Consider the following 15,160-nt stretch of genomic DNA (forward strand, 5'->3'; position numbering starts at 1 on the left):
GGTAGAATAATTTCCATTTACTCGTATTGGTATTATCTAGGTATCTTTTGACCCAGCTGCATTTGATTGCCTTCAAGAATGTGTCAATGTTCGTTAATTGGATACCTCCATTTTCTACGGATTGAATTAACTGAGTTCGTTTTATTTTGTCAGGCTTACCGTCCCATATGAAATTAAATATTGCTGATTTTATATCGTTAATAACCTCATTTGGTGGATTTGGGAGAACTGTTAATACATAAATTAATTTAGGAAGTGCAAACGTTTTTAATACTGTGTTTTTTCCGATTAGTGTAAGTTTACGGTGATGCCATGATTTTAAGCAGTTTTTAAAATTCTGTAATTTTGGAAGTATGTTTTTAAGAACTGTATCCTTTTCATTATTTGTGAAAGTAATTCCTAACGTTGTGGCTTCATCGGATGTCCAATTAAATTTCATTTCTTTTTTATATTGGACATTACTTTGTTTTAATTTACCTACTCGTAGCACAGTACATTTACTTTTGTTTAGTTTAAGACCTGATGTCATTCCGTAAAGGGTTAGCGACTCTATTAGGTTATGGAAAGAATCGTAATTGTCGTTTAAAAAATAAGTTGCATCGTCAGCAAATAGGGACTGTTTGATTTCTTCGTCAGGTTCTAGTGATATGCCTTTTATGTTTTTATTTGATTGAATGTGATGTGATAGATACTCGATGCAAATAATAAATAGCGATGATGAGAGTGGACATCCTTGTCGAACCCCTCGTTCGATGTTAAAACTGTTTGAAAAGAAGCCATTGTTAATGATTATACTGTTAATATCGGTATAGAATAGTTTGACCCATTGAATGAGACTTTCACCAAAGTTCATATTTTCTAAGCAAGAGAACATAAATGAGTGATCAAGCGAATCGAATGCCTTTTCAAAGTCTGCAAAGAATATTAGACCAGGATTATTTGAATTGTTGAAATAGTTTATGCATTCTTGGATAAGACGAACGTTTTCACCAATGTAACGTCCTTTTATGAAACCAGATTGAGATTTTGAAATGATTGATGGTAATATTTTTTAAACTCTGTTTGCTATACTTTTAGTTGCAATTTTATAATCATTGTTTAGTAAACTAATTGGGCGCCAGTTCGATAAGGATTCTAAGTTTTTTCCAGGTTTTGGAATGAGTGATATTATACCTTGTTTTTGAAGCGTAGTTAAGTTTTCATTATTATATGAATAGTTTAGTGAATTAATTAAATGTGTTTTGATATCATTCCAAAATATTTTATAAAACTCAATGGTGATACCATCAGAACCTGGACTTTTGTTATTTTGCATTTCTTTTAGTGCTAATCCACATTCATATTCATTTAGTAATCCGTCACACAATAGTTTTTCTTCTTGATTAAAAGCGTGTTGTGTATTTTTAAAAAGGGTGTTATTTTCAACATTTTTTCGTTTATAGAGGGTTTCGAAAAATAAACGTTGTTCTTCTAGTAGTTCAGTTCTGTTTGTTATATCTTTGCCATTGACTACTAATTTGTGTACAGTTTTTTGTTCACTTCTACGTTTTTCAATGTTTGCGAAGTATTTTGTGTTTTTTTCATTGTGTTCAACATGCTGTACACGCGCTCTTAGTAGTATTCCATTGAGTTGTGTATGATAGATTCCATCTAATATTTGTTTTTTTTAAATGTTATTTCATTTTCAATGTCGGTGGTATCATTTGTGTTTGTATGATGCAATTGTTTTTCAAGTGTTTCAATGGTTTTGATGGTTTCAGTTTCAAGTTTATGTGTTTCTTTTTGTTTAAATGATGTGTATCTAATTGTTGTGTTACGTATATTTTCCTTTGTGTAAACCTGCTTAAGTGATTCTTATGTTCATATTCATGTCCTCAAGAATATTATACTTTGTCAAAACATAAGTGATCGAATCAAAATTAGAAAAAGATCCATACCGTAAAGAAATTCCACAGAAATTAGCATTTTTAAATACCTAACTAATCTATGGTAATTTGAGTTTCAATTATTGGAAAAAGAAGTTATTTAATTGTGTTTGTAATAACTTACAAAACAAATAATGATATGAACATTATTTCAGATGTAAATTAAGCATAATAACTACAACTGATTTATTTTATTAAGACAACAATAAATCAAACAGTATGAATGTAAATGCTATCACAAAAAACTGAGCATAGACAGTAAATAAATCCGACTATAGGCTACAGAAATTAAATAAAACTTTAAATGTACTTCAGGTGATGGTCATAACCCTATTTTTATTTAAAGAATGACACTGATATATTAAATATAAACGCATTCAACACTAAATATCACTATTCATTGAAACAACCATGTTCAGGAAATCTTTAGCTTACGAATTTCCTTGAAGAGTTTTAATATTTTATTTTTAATGAAGTGACAACTTGTACCATATTCATTTAAATGTTGATTGTTAAAACAAATGAACTGTAGAAATAAAACGTTCAAAATGCTATCACGAACATGTTTGCTATTTAAACATTCGTGATACATGCATAATTCGTACTACTCTTGACACAATGATTAACAAGTGTCCAGTGTGTATGTTAAGTGTTATGGTGTATGCATGGATTGTTCAGTAATTTTTATGCCATTTGAATTCTGCCTTTCATAAAAGTATATCAGGTTACATAACGATAGTTTCTTACATGATAATATGTCTTGTGTCTTATTATGCCCCCGGTAGGGTGGCATATAGCAGTTGAACTGTCCGTCAGTATGTCAGTATGTCAGTGTTAGTGTGTCAGTGTGTCAGTATGTCAGTATGTCAGTCAGTCTGTCCGGCCGTCCGAAAAAAACTTTAACATTGGTCATAACTTTTCACTATTGAAGATAGCAACTTGATATTTGGAATGCATGTGTATCTCATGGGGCTGCACATTTTGAGTGGTGAAAGGTCAAGATAAAGGTCATCATTCAAGGTCAAATATCAAATTCATGGCGTCTGTCCGTCCGAAAACTTTAACATTGGCCATAACTTTTTCAATATTGAAGATAGCAACTTGATATTTGGCATGCATGTGTATCTCATGGAGCTGAACATTTTGCGTGGTGAAAGGTGAAGGTCAAGGTTATCCTTCAAGGTCAAATGTCAAATATATGGCGTCTGTCCGTCCGAAATCTTTTACATTGGCCATAACTTTTTTAATATTAAAGATAGCAACTTGATATTTGGCATGCATGTGTATCTCATGAAGCTGCACATTTTGAGTGGTGGAAATTTAAGGTCAAGGTCACCTTCAAGATCAAAGGTATTTTTTTTTAAATTCAAAGCGGCGTTCTCATGAAGCTGCACATTTTGAGTGGTGGAAGTTCAAGGTCAAGGTCATCCTTCAAGGTCAAGGTCATCCTTCAAGGTCAAAGGTAATACAAAAAATAGTTTCAAAGCGGCATTATCATTAAGCTGCACATTTTGAGTGGTGGAAATTTAAGGTCAAGGTCACCTTCAAGATCAAGGTCATCCTTCAAGGTCAAAGGTAATACAAAAAATAGTTTCAAAGCGGCATTATCATGAAGCTGCACATTTATAGTGGTGGAAGTTCAAGGTCAAGGGCATCTTTCAATGTCAAGGTCATTCTTCAAGGTCAAAGATAATAAAAATAAAAATTTCAAAGCGGCATTATCATGAAGCTGCACATTTTGAGTGGTGGAAGTTCAAGGTCAAGGTCATCCTTTGGGGTCAAGGTCATCCTTTAAGATCAAAGGTAAACCCCCCCCCAAAAAAAAAATAATTTAAAGCGGCGTTCTCATAAAGCTGCACATTTTGAGTGGTGGAAGTTTAAGGTCAAGGTCATCCTTCAAGGTCAAAGGTCAACAAAATATTTTCAAAGCGGCGCAATAGGGGCATTGTGTTTCTGACGAACACATCTCTTGTTTTAAGTACTATTACTGCATGTGTTTTTTTCTGCCCATTCCCCAATTTAAGTGTTTCATATAAACCGTGTGAATTGATGTAGTTTTTTACACCGGAGATTTACAAAGGACGGTTACAATTAATAAACTATCATGCTTTGATCTAGATAGTTAATGCAACTAGTAAAATCTTCCATTATGTTTGATACCGCCCTTTTGAGTTAATTATTAATTGAGACAACATCAAAGCAATTCAGTTTTATAAAAAAATAATCAAACATGCTTCTGTTTCTTCGTGCCTTTAATACAATAATAATCAGATACACTGTCACATGAGAAACAGCAAAACTTACATAATGTTAAGATAAATGTGGTACAGAATTACACAAGGACAGAATTTGGTTCCATGCCAGACGTCAAATAATTGTGTACAGCTCAGTTAAGTTCATTCACACAGGCACTTAAATTGCAGTTTAAATATATTAAGCTATAGATTCAAACGTACCGATCGTAAATGCATTCGTTCATTTCCAGCCAGAACCAATAACACCACAATAAAAACAAAAGCACCCGTATTATTGGATCAGAAATACAAAATACAATTACACAAACACGATGTCAGCCTTCGGATGAGTGGGTATTTCTACAGATGTAAAAAATTGGATTACAATTATGCAGATTCGTTTTAGCTCAACTGGGCACGAAGTGTTCACGGTGACCTTTTTTGTCATCCTTTTTCCTGCGCCAAACGTCGTGTAAGGCTCTCTTGTCAAGTAAGCTATTTGTGTGAGAGTATTTTGTTCTAATCAGTTGCTGGAACTGAACAATTTCGAACACGAAACACCATGAAAACATGTTTTTTCAGCAGCCATGCATGCGATACCCCGCCCGGGATGCTCATAGCGGCACGTGTTAACTCACATTGAGTCCAAGACGTCAGAATTCCGCCGTTCTGTGTAGTTCATTAGTGTGGGAAACGTAGATAGACATATATATATATATATATATATATATATATATATATATATATATATATATATATATATATATATATATATATATATATATATATATATATAAATAAATATATATATATATATATATATATATATATATATATATATATATATATATATACATAAATTATGACCAGGAAGAACAAAACAGAGTGGCGATGTCCCATTTGTGGACTCGGGGTAATCAGACAGGTACTGAATACAGCAGGGTACCGTAATATGTAAAGATTGAAATATGCAAGACTTTTCTGAATCTACTTAAACAATATGTTAAGTTTTGATAACGTATCTCTGAGACAGTTTCCCATCCTAATACGATTTCGAATTTATAAGTTGTTGCGTTTTTTTCTGGCCTTATTCGCATCCTCATAATACACACGTTTATATAACCCGATTGCGTATGTGTCGCGCGTATATTTGTACATTTGTGTTTGAATAAGTGAATTAACGTATAATTTATTTTCAAATTCAATAATTAAGCAACACATACATTAGGCTTAAGAATACGTCAAGCGTGTGGTAATTTAATGACCTTCTTATGAAGTAGAGGAAAAACTTGTTTTCCTATCTTTGTCTGTCAAGAAACTGAAGTTCTGAATTATTTCTACCTTCTTTTTCTGCTTTAAGTTCCTTTTCAAGTTCAGCTCCAATTGTGCAAGATTGAAATAAATGTGTTGATTTTTTGGATGAAGCTATTGTCTACCTCTTTATAACCTCAACATTTGACGATCGAATTGACTCTGTTTATAAATATAAACGATAAGAAACATATTAAGTCCCATTTCGTTTGAACTTGATCAATGATTCCATCCCATGTATTTGGAGATAAAACGTTTTTATAATGACGCTATTGCAATTTAACATAAACTGAAATTTAAAGGTTGTGATAACCGGTTTGACGTATGTTTCGTTCCAAATCTTTACGTTTAACCAAGCGTTACACATCTTGCCCATATTGTTCCCGTTACATCTTTTAAATTGGATAAATGGAACAAAACAGGAACACTATCACAGTAAGAATTTACACATTTTTGTAGTATTGATTTGAAGCAATGCTTCTTTGAAAGCTGTACATGTATTTCAAATCTAGACTTCGTAAGACCACTTAAGTTTAGGTCAAAAAAGCGAATTATCGTATTAGGTTATACACATTAGAATCAAACTACATCCAGGCCCTTAAAATGATATAATAATGATATCATTAGAATGTTCCTCATTAAACGACTTTTGTTACTCGGGGTTAGTACAAACTATTATTATTATTATTACACCTGCCATATGAAGATGTCATATAAATGTACATTACAGTATATTTGGTATATTGCTGTTATTTAAGTTAATTAACCACACTACAATTTTACGTCATTTAGACACATTTAATTACCTATATACTTTCGATAATTATTGATATACTAGTACAGTATATAAAAATACATGTACGCATTATTGTAATAAAACCTTTTACTACTGTAAATAACTTTTTTTTTTCATAATCGTAAACTTTGTTATTTATAAACACTGTATGCTCGCTGTGTCCACTTTGGCTTTTGGCCTTCTGAATGTATTGTTTAATAAACATAAACATAGCACTATTACCGCTTGAAACGAGCAAATGAACATTTTTCATTGACTGAGTGGAACGACTAATTTTTTACGTTGACCAATGAGTGCCAACTCATGTAACATTTATAGTTATCGAAAATGACGGATGCTTGCTCTGTTTGTTGTTGGTAAAACAGTTGTGGACCATTGATGGCTTAACATACGTTCACTCGCTGTTAACGTCTTCGTAACACTGATTATAGTAGGTTGTTTGATGGGTAAGGTTCTCCTAACACTGAACGTATTTGGTCTTGGACAGAGCATATGTACGGTCAAAAGTACCGTATTCTTTTATGAGACAAGTAGTTTGAACCTTCATATGTTTACTTTACATAAGATTATATACATAAAACATGAACCAATTATCATGCATATTGAGTTTCACGGTTATGACTTTTGTATTTAGCTACAACATTAATATCGTTCAGCTAAACCGTGGTGAGACATAGCTTCACCGATTAAAGAATACAACTTTTGGGTAACAGCGAAATCAATGACTATAGCATGTGGGAGACATGATTTAAAAATCACACAAACGAACACGTGTTTAGAAATATCTGAATTATACGCAATCATACATCCTTCAAAAAATACAGAGGAGAAATCGCTCATTATGACATTAAAGAGCAATTGAGTTACATCTACATGGCATAAAGATATACTATTAGCAACAAAATGCATGCATTTGTGTTTGCTTTCTGCCTTAGAACACACAACGTGCACCGGTTCCGTAATTTATTTAAGCACTGTAAGCTACCATCCCGACAGAGTCAACTTGGATGTCTTAAAATTAAACGAAATAGAACTAAAAACACGTAAAATCGCTTCTGCGAATAGATAACAAAACAAGAGGGCCTAAAAGGCCCACAGTCGCTTACCTGAGATAACAAGATATTATTGGGAAAAATTTTCTGACCAAGTTTCATGAAGATCGGAAAATAAATGTGGCCTCTAGAGTGTTAACACGGTTTTACTATAGCTATATAAGGAAAAATGCCCCGCCCCCTGGCAGCCATGTTTTTCAACCAACCGGCATCAATTTAAAACTCACCCAAGATATTATTGGGATGAATCTTCTGACCAAGTTTCATGAAGATCGGACAGTAAATGTGGCCTCTATAGTGTTAACAAGATTTTACAAAAGCCACATAAGGAAAAATGTCCCGCCCCTTGGAAGCCATGTTTTTTAAGCAAACATAATTATTTTCGAACTCATCCAAAATATCATTAAGATCAATCTTCTGACCAAATTTCATGAAGTTTGGACTATACACGTGGTCTCTACAGTGTTAACAAAGTTTTACTAAAGCCATATATAGCCAAATAAGGGAAAATGCCCCGCCCCTGGTGGCCATGTTTTAAAAGCAACCAAAACCATTATCAAACTCATCCAAGATATCGTTGGGACAAATCTTCTGACCAAGTTCCATGATGATCGGAAAATGAATGCGACATCTAGAGTGTTAACAAGGTTTTTCTATAGCCATATAAGGAGAAATGCCCCGCCCCCGTGATGGCAATGTTTTTCAATCAACCGGCATCTTTTTCAAACTCATCCAAGATATTATTGGGATGAATCTTTTGACCAAGCTTTATGAAGATTGGACAATAAATGTGGTCTCTAGAGTGTTAACACGATTTTGCTTTATCCATATATAGTCATATAAGGAAAACTGTTTTTCAAGCAAAGGTTACCATTTTCAAACTCATCCAAGATATCGTTGGGAAAAATCTTCTAACCAAGTTTCATGAAGATCGGACAATAAATGTGACCTCTAGATGGTTAACAAGGTTTTACTTTAGCCATATAAGAAAAAATGCCCCGCCCCCTGGCGGCTATGTTTTTCAACCAAACGGCATAATTTTCGAACGCGTCCAAGATATTATTAGGATGAATCTTCTGACCAAGTTTCATGAAGATTGGACAATAAATGTGGCCTCTAGAGTGTTAACAAGATTTTGCTATAGCCATATATAGCCATATAAGGTCAAATGCCCCGCCTTTTAACAGCCATGTTTTTCAACGAAAGGTTACCATTTTTGAACTCATCCAAGATATCATTGGGACAAATCTTCTGAGCAAGTTTCATGAAGATCGGAAAATTAATGTGACCTCTGGAGTGTTAACAAGGCTTTACAACACTGGCGGCCATATTTTTCAACCAACCCGCATCATTTTCGAACTCGTCCAAGATATTATTGGGATGATATGGACATATAAGGAAAAAAGCCCCGCCCCTTGGCAGCCATGTTTTTCCAGCAAACTTAAGCATTTTCGATCTCATCCAAGATATCATGTAGACCAATCATCTGACCAAATTTCATGTAGATTGGACAATAAATGTGGCCTCTAGAGAGTTAACAAGGCAAATGTTGACGCCGCACAACGCACAAAGCACGACGAAAGACGGACGACGGACAAAAGGCGATTACAAAAGCTCACCATGAGCACGTTGTGCTCAGGTGAGCTTAAACACTCGTATTTTGCTGAGATTATAGCAGATTGTGAGGCAGACATTAGTGCTCTCTACATTGAGCTTACGTATAAGCTAGACGCATTGAAAAAAGCAGTATAACCTAAAGTTGCTCATAGATATAAACACACTAGAGAACGTATGAAAAATGTCTTTATTTTATGTAACGTAAGTCTAGAACATATCCATAAACAAAATGAAGTTAAAAAGAACAAGAAATTAAATTGAACGAATTTACCGGTAGAAAAAAACAGCGCAAAAAGGACAAGTATATTGCGAAAATTATATTTGCTCGAAATGCGGAGTAAGAGAAAATCCTTAATAAGGAAATGGTAGTATTTGGGGTTCTTATTCATCCATGCGACAGTAGCGATGAGGCAGTTTTCCAAATGACCAGGTAAGCGTGCAGGTAAGTTTGTTTTATGTAAACATTTTCATTTATCGTGTATGAATATAGCATGTCTTGGTTAGTTTAAACCTAATTATTTTAGCTCGATTGCATAGAGAGCGTTAGGCTTATTTGCAACGCTCTCAAATCCGTTCTTAAGAATGCTTCCACATTTGGGATCGAACCCGTGACCTCCCAGAGTGCGTTTCACTAACATAGCGTATATTTACGCAACTTAATGTTTAAGCACAGAATTTACGCCGAACGTAAATTAATGCGTACGCCGTTTCACTAAAATGTGCGCAAAATTTACGCTGCGTGTAAGTGTTGTTTAGACTGTCAGGTGCGCGCGGACGCTTAAGAAAATAATCGTCTGCAATAGTATCTACTGTAAAGCGAGATTATACGATTTTTACATGTGTTGAATTGTGATATATTGATAAAATATGTCACAATAACACAACATAGGCAATAAAAATTATACATTGAAGACGAATTTCATAACATGCAGCAAAGACAAATTAGCGCCCCGAGCCGATTGTGACGGATGTATTTCGTACATATATAATAACCGAAGCATTCGTCTTTTTAGTTAGTTTCCGTGTGTTGTATGTAAAGATATCGTTGCAATAATTTAAAATAAACCGTTAAACTAAATTTAGATTCACATCGTACATGCATGATTTACATTCTGGCGAATTCGTTTGTACAGCCTTTTTCGATTTATTATTAATTATCTGGTTTTATTATTACTATTATTATTAAATATCAGGTTTATCAGAGACGTAGATAACATGTTATCTACGTCTCTGGGTTTATTTAGCATTTTTCGACATATGTTCTTCTATTTCTTCTACTTTTATTTTAATTTATATAATAATGTTTAATAAGTTTTTTTACACATTTTAAATTAATAAATAAATATTTGACAAGATCGTATAAACTCGCTGTAAACAATCGTTATAATGGACGTGACAACGAAGAAAAAGAAAACGAATTGGTCAAAAAACGAGTTTGAAACGCTCGTTTCCGAGTATTAAAACAAGTTTGTCGTGCTCGAGGGTGATCTGTCCGTTTCCCTCACTGGCTCGGACAAACGAAAAGCCTGGCAAAGCGTTATGGAATAAACACGTAAGTGGCTGAACATGCAAAGCCTCAGAATTAATCATATCAACACAAAAAATCAAGACACAAAAGAAAATTCAGACAATAATTTATATATTAACTTTTTAGTAACTGATGATCGATCAATTTTTCTGAAGCCACTTTTTGAAATAAAAATGATACAATTTAAGCATGTAGTGTCATTGCTAAATTTGAGTTACAGTGTTAAATCTGAAAGCATGTATTTATTCTTTATCGTTTGTATTTTTTCATTTTCGGAGCTTATAACTGGTGCTGGTGGTAAAAGTATAACATGTGATGAATTTTTGCTAGACTGATATTGCATTTTTTAGTGAACATATATTTGCAACTCAAAAATCTGCGTATCAATACAATTCTGTATACTGCAGTTTTGAAACATCATCATGAAAACAAGCAATCACGTTTGATCATAATAGGGATATAAAATACTTGCGTAAAATAAATTAAATGTATAGATTTATGGTATCATAAAATGCTAGATTTGTAACGATCATTATCACTAGTAAAGAGTTTCCAATATTCATGTACATGCAAAGACAGTTCAATTTGCAAAATATGCAGGTCCCGGATGCACGTTTTTTTATTTGAATGTTCAAATTTATTATTATTTTCATTCAATGTAAACGAAACGAAAATTCATTCAATGTAAAATACAATAAAAACTATATTTGAAGATTTATTGTATTGCGCTTTTTTAGGGCTTTGTTTTATAACTGATTTAATGCACCTCTTACACTAAATTTTGATCGCTGAAAAAAATAACACTATCGCATCCACACCACTTATAATTATAATCAAATTGTTATATGTTTTATAATTTTTGAAATATCATTTATTAAAGTCTTACTTTTAGAAACAAAACGGGTATTTATAGTTGTGTTTTGTGAAATATTGTCAGTATTTAGTCTACCGACGACCTTTCCTCTGATAATATGTAAATGGCCGCGACCGAGAGGTGTGATGGCCAATCTATTTTTAGTAACGGAGAACCCCTCTTGTGACGTCACGCCAAAATCTCCTATATTATACCCTCCGGCGACAGACGATACCTTTCTCGGTCAGCTTCTGGAGCGTGCGCGTCGCGACCAAGGCGAGAGTCGCCCGCAGAAGATTTTCTCACCTGTACATATTTCCTTATAGAGGGAAACTTCTGCGGGTGGCTCTGCTAATCCAGCAGAGTCCGTCACCCTCGAGCCGAACGTCTTCCACACTGCTGGGATTGCTGTCTTCTCCAAGATGCAGCGGACTTGTCACCCGCTGTTTATCTTCGAGAGTTCGCCGGCCCGGACCTGCCAGAGGTCCCGTCTGAACAGGGCCGGGGACGGCGGGACAGCAAGACCACCAGTGTGGGGGACATACGGGACGGACCTGGGTCTGTGCTTTGCGCGGGGGGAACCCAAGAACATCGAGGGGGTGGCTTTAAAGAGGGACCCCGGGGCGGCGGTACCTAGTGCGCTCAACGCGCTGGGGAAACCGTCTCGGGGATGAAGACGACGGCTGATGACAACAAGTGGGCCATAAATGCGGAGCTGTGTGCTGCAGCGGTGCTGCGTTCAGACATGAATTTGTCTTTTGAGATTGTCTAACTACCAGTGCACATTAAGGTCTCATTGGCCACCGTGCACTGGTCTATTTGGATCTAAATTATTTCTTTGGCGAATACCCGGGAAGCCGGGGTAAATTTGACCTACTTTTGCTTTAAATTAATCTTTCTCCCCTGAAAGGTCACAGGGGCAGGTCGGGCTACCATAACCTCGTGAAGAGGCCAGTAGGACCTGTAAATAAACTCTGAAATACACACAGACGATACCTTTCGTTACCAAGGCACAGGCACAGGCATGCAAGGAAAAAACTTACACTACACTACAAGAAAACATCACCTACGCTACAGTAGGGGAAACAACAACAACAAATACCGTCACCATTCTCTTTTTATTTTTGTCATGTTGGTTATGTCATGTCAACGGAGCCAGAGTGCACGGGCGAGAGATATTTCTTCAGGCGCGCCCTCTAGCCCAGCCGACACGCTCTACTCAACATGTTTAAGTTTTGTACATATGGGAAAAATTAAGAATACTAGGTCGGTGCCGAATAAAGCAAAGTTTATTTTGCGAAGCTTAGAAAATCTGAACCACGCGCCTTGGCGAGTGGTTCAGATTTTCGTGCACCGACATAGTATTCGGCACCGACATAGTATTCGATTTATCCCATCAATTTTCTTAGTCGTAAATTATTTCTTTAAAAATAGAATAGGAAAATTGAACTACATGGAAAATCCCAAAGTTATTTTAAGCAAACATTGTTTCATTATTTTAATCGTGCCGAGCCTAATACATTACAAAAAGATCAGTAACTAACCTGTTTTTCTGTTTATCATACCTCTACGTCCCCGATTTTTAAGAAATAATGAAAAAACACACACTAAATAACTGCAGCTTGAGCGTGAAAGAACATGCATTGTGTCGTATGACATGTTAATAATCACGTCACGGGTACGCGCACTTAATATTTGTAAATAATGTTTTTTTTTTGCTTTTTGAGTTGCTTTCTTTGTTAAAAATATATTACATCTTGGTATCAAATTGTTTGTTTTGTTGAATCCGATTCGATTTTACTAAAAATGATTACTTTATAGTTGATTCCGAGTAATATACCATTCTCTACCGCGCGTGACAGCTATATTTCAGCACTGCCGAAATAGAGGAAAATTTATTCCACAGTGGTTTATTTTGACAATGCACGTCTGATGATGGGATAAAAAAGTTTACTCATCACATTTAATTACAACAATATTTACCCCACGTGCGCACTTACTGCGTCTTTCGATCCTGCGTGGAAGAATGTTGTCTGTGTGCTTTTCCGAACCAGGGGCGCCTCTGGAATCGGGGCGCCCTCTGTATCCCGCTCGAACCCCCACTAACACCTCTTGGGGCGGAGAGCACAAAAACCACACACAAACTATAAGGAATAAACATTAATGCCAATAAGGATAATGCTAATCTAGAGATTATAGGAATACTGCAAAAACCGTTTCGATAAAAGGCAAACCACTACATAATCCAGTAAAAAAAATAATAAAAAAATAAAATCTAGTCACATAAAGGTCTCATTGGCCATCGTGCTCTGATGTATAATATGACCTTATTTTCTCCCCTGAAGGGTCACAGGGGCAGGTCGATACATCTGTAGTCGCGAAGAAGCCGGACGACCTGTAAATAAATCGCAAATACACATACACACACGACGATACCTTTCAACGATTTCCTTTTCGCTTATACCCAGTCACAAATTGACACCGATCACCGTCCGATCAGCGACCGACGTATTTTTCCGCTCATCGTGCTTGCGACCGGCCGATGATCGCACGAAAACCGGACCAATTTGTAGCATCGGGCGGCGTCCGGATTAATTTTAAGTCTCACAAAAAATTTTACCCGACGTCGGGCCCGGGAAGGAATGGAGTTGAGATCGAAACAAGATCGGACGATCAACGCACGGGTATTGCCCGGCGATCGCCCGACATCGGATTCATTGAACGTGTATCGGCAAAGGTAAAGGTATTTTCCAGAGGCATATACATCGGCCGGCGACCGTCTGATTGCCGGATTGCCTCCGCACGATGCCCGACAGACGCCAGGCGATGCTCGTTCTGATACACGTACAATGAATCCGATGTCGAGCGCACGACGGGCAATAACCGTTCGTTGCTCGTCCGATCTTTTTTCGATCTCAACTCGATTCCTTCCCGGACCCGATGTCGGGTAAAAACAAACTGTGATATAAAAATTAATTCGGACGCCGCCCGATGCTACAAAATGACCCGATGTGCGTGCGATTATCGGCCTGCGCCAGCCCGATGGGAAAATCGGAAAAAACGCCGGATTATTTTTTAATGGGGCATTAGATAACTTAAGGGGTCGATTCGTGCTCGGAATATTTGAGGACGAATCTCGCGTACTGCTAACGCTTCAGCAACGGCAACCAAGACAGATCGGCGTTATGCCAATTTTTCTGATTTACGCGAAGTACATATCTGGTGTTTTACGACAGAATTTACGCACTGCGTTAATTTACGCTGTTTTGTGAAACGCGTTTTTGAGAACAAGATTTGCGTACGCAAATATTTACGGAAATTATTTGCGTACGCAGCTTAGTGAAACGCACTCCCAGTCACTAACCAGACACCATATCCACTACGCCGCGGCTACTCAATCTCTTGCATGACGGTAACATTATATTCACCTCTGTGTTGGGCTCAGAACGGACTATTGTTATGAAAGCGTCTCATTCATGTCATGATCCTTCCAAGCGTTCATCATTGAGGTTACAGTATACTAAACAATCTCATGCACGACGGTTACATTGCATTCACTGCATTAAAGAAAACCATCTCATTCCATGATATCTTATATTAGTCTTAATTCATTATTATAAAATTGATATGTTTTTTTGATGTTAAGAAACCAACATTCATACACAAGTCGAAGCAATTCCTTACGTCATTCAATAAAAAATATGTTCAATTGTTTACATTAGTGAAGTGCGTGGAATGATTCCATCTGCGTAAATGGGCAATGAAATAGTTCCAAAGAGTTGCATTAAAACTCGCAAGATTTTGCACGATTTATCGTACATTTAAAAGTCATATTTCTTAATTT

This window comes from Dreissena polymorpha, chromosome 12 (assembly GCF_020536995.1).
Source record: "Dreissena polymorpha isolate Duluth1 chromosome 12, UMN_Dpol_1.0, whole genome shotgun sequence".
Lineage (NCBI taxonomy): Eukaryota > Metazoa > Mollusca > Bivalvia > Myida > Dreissenidae > Dreissena > Dreissena polymorpha.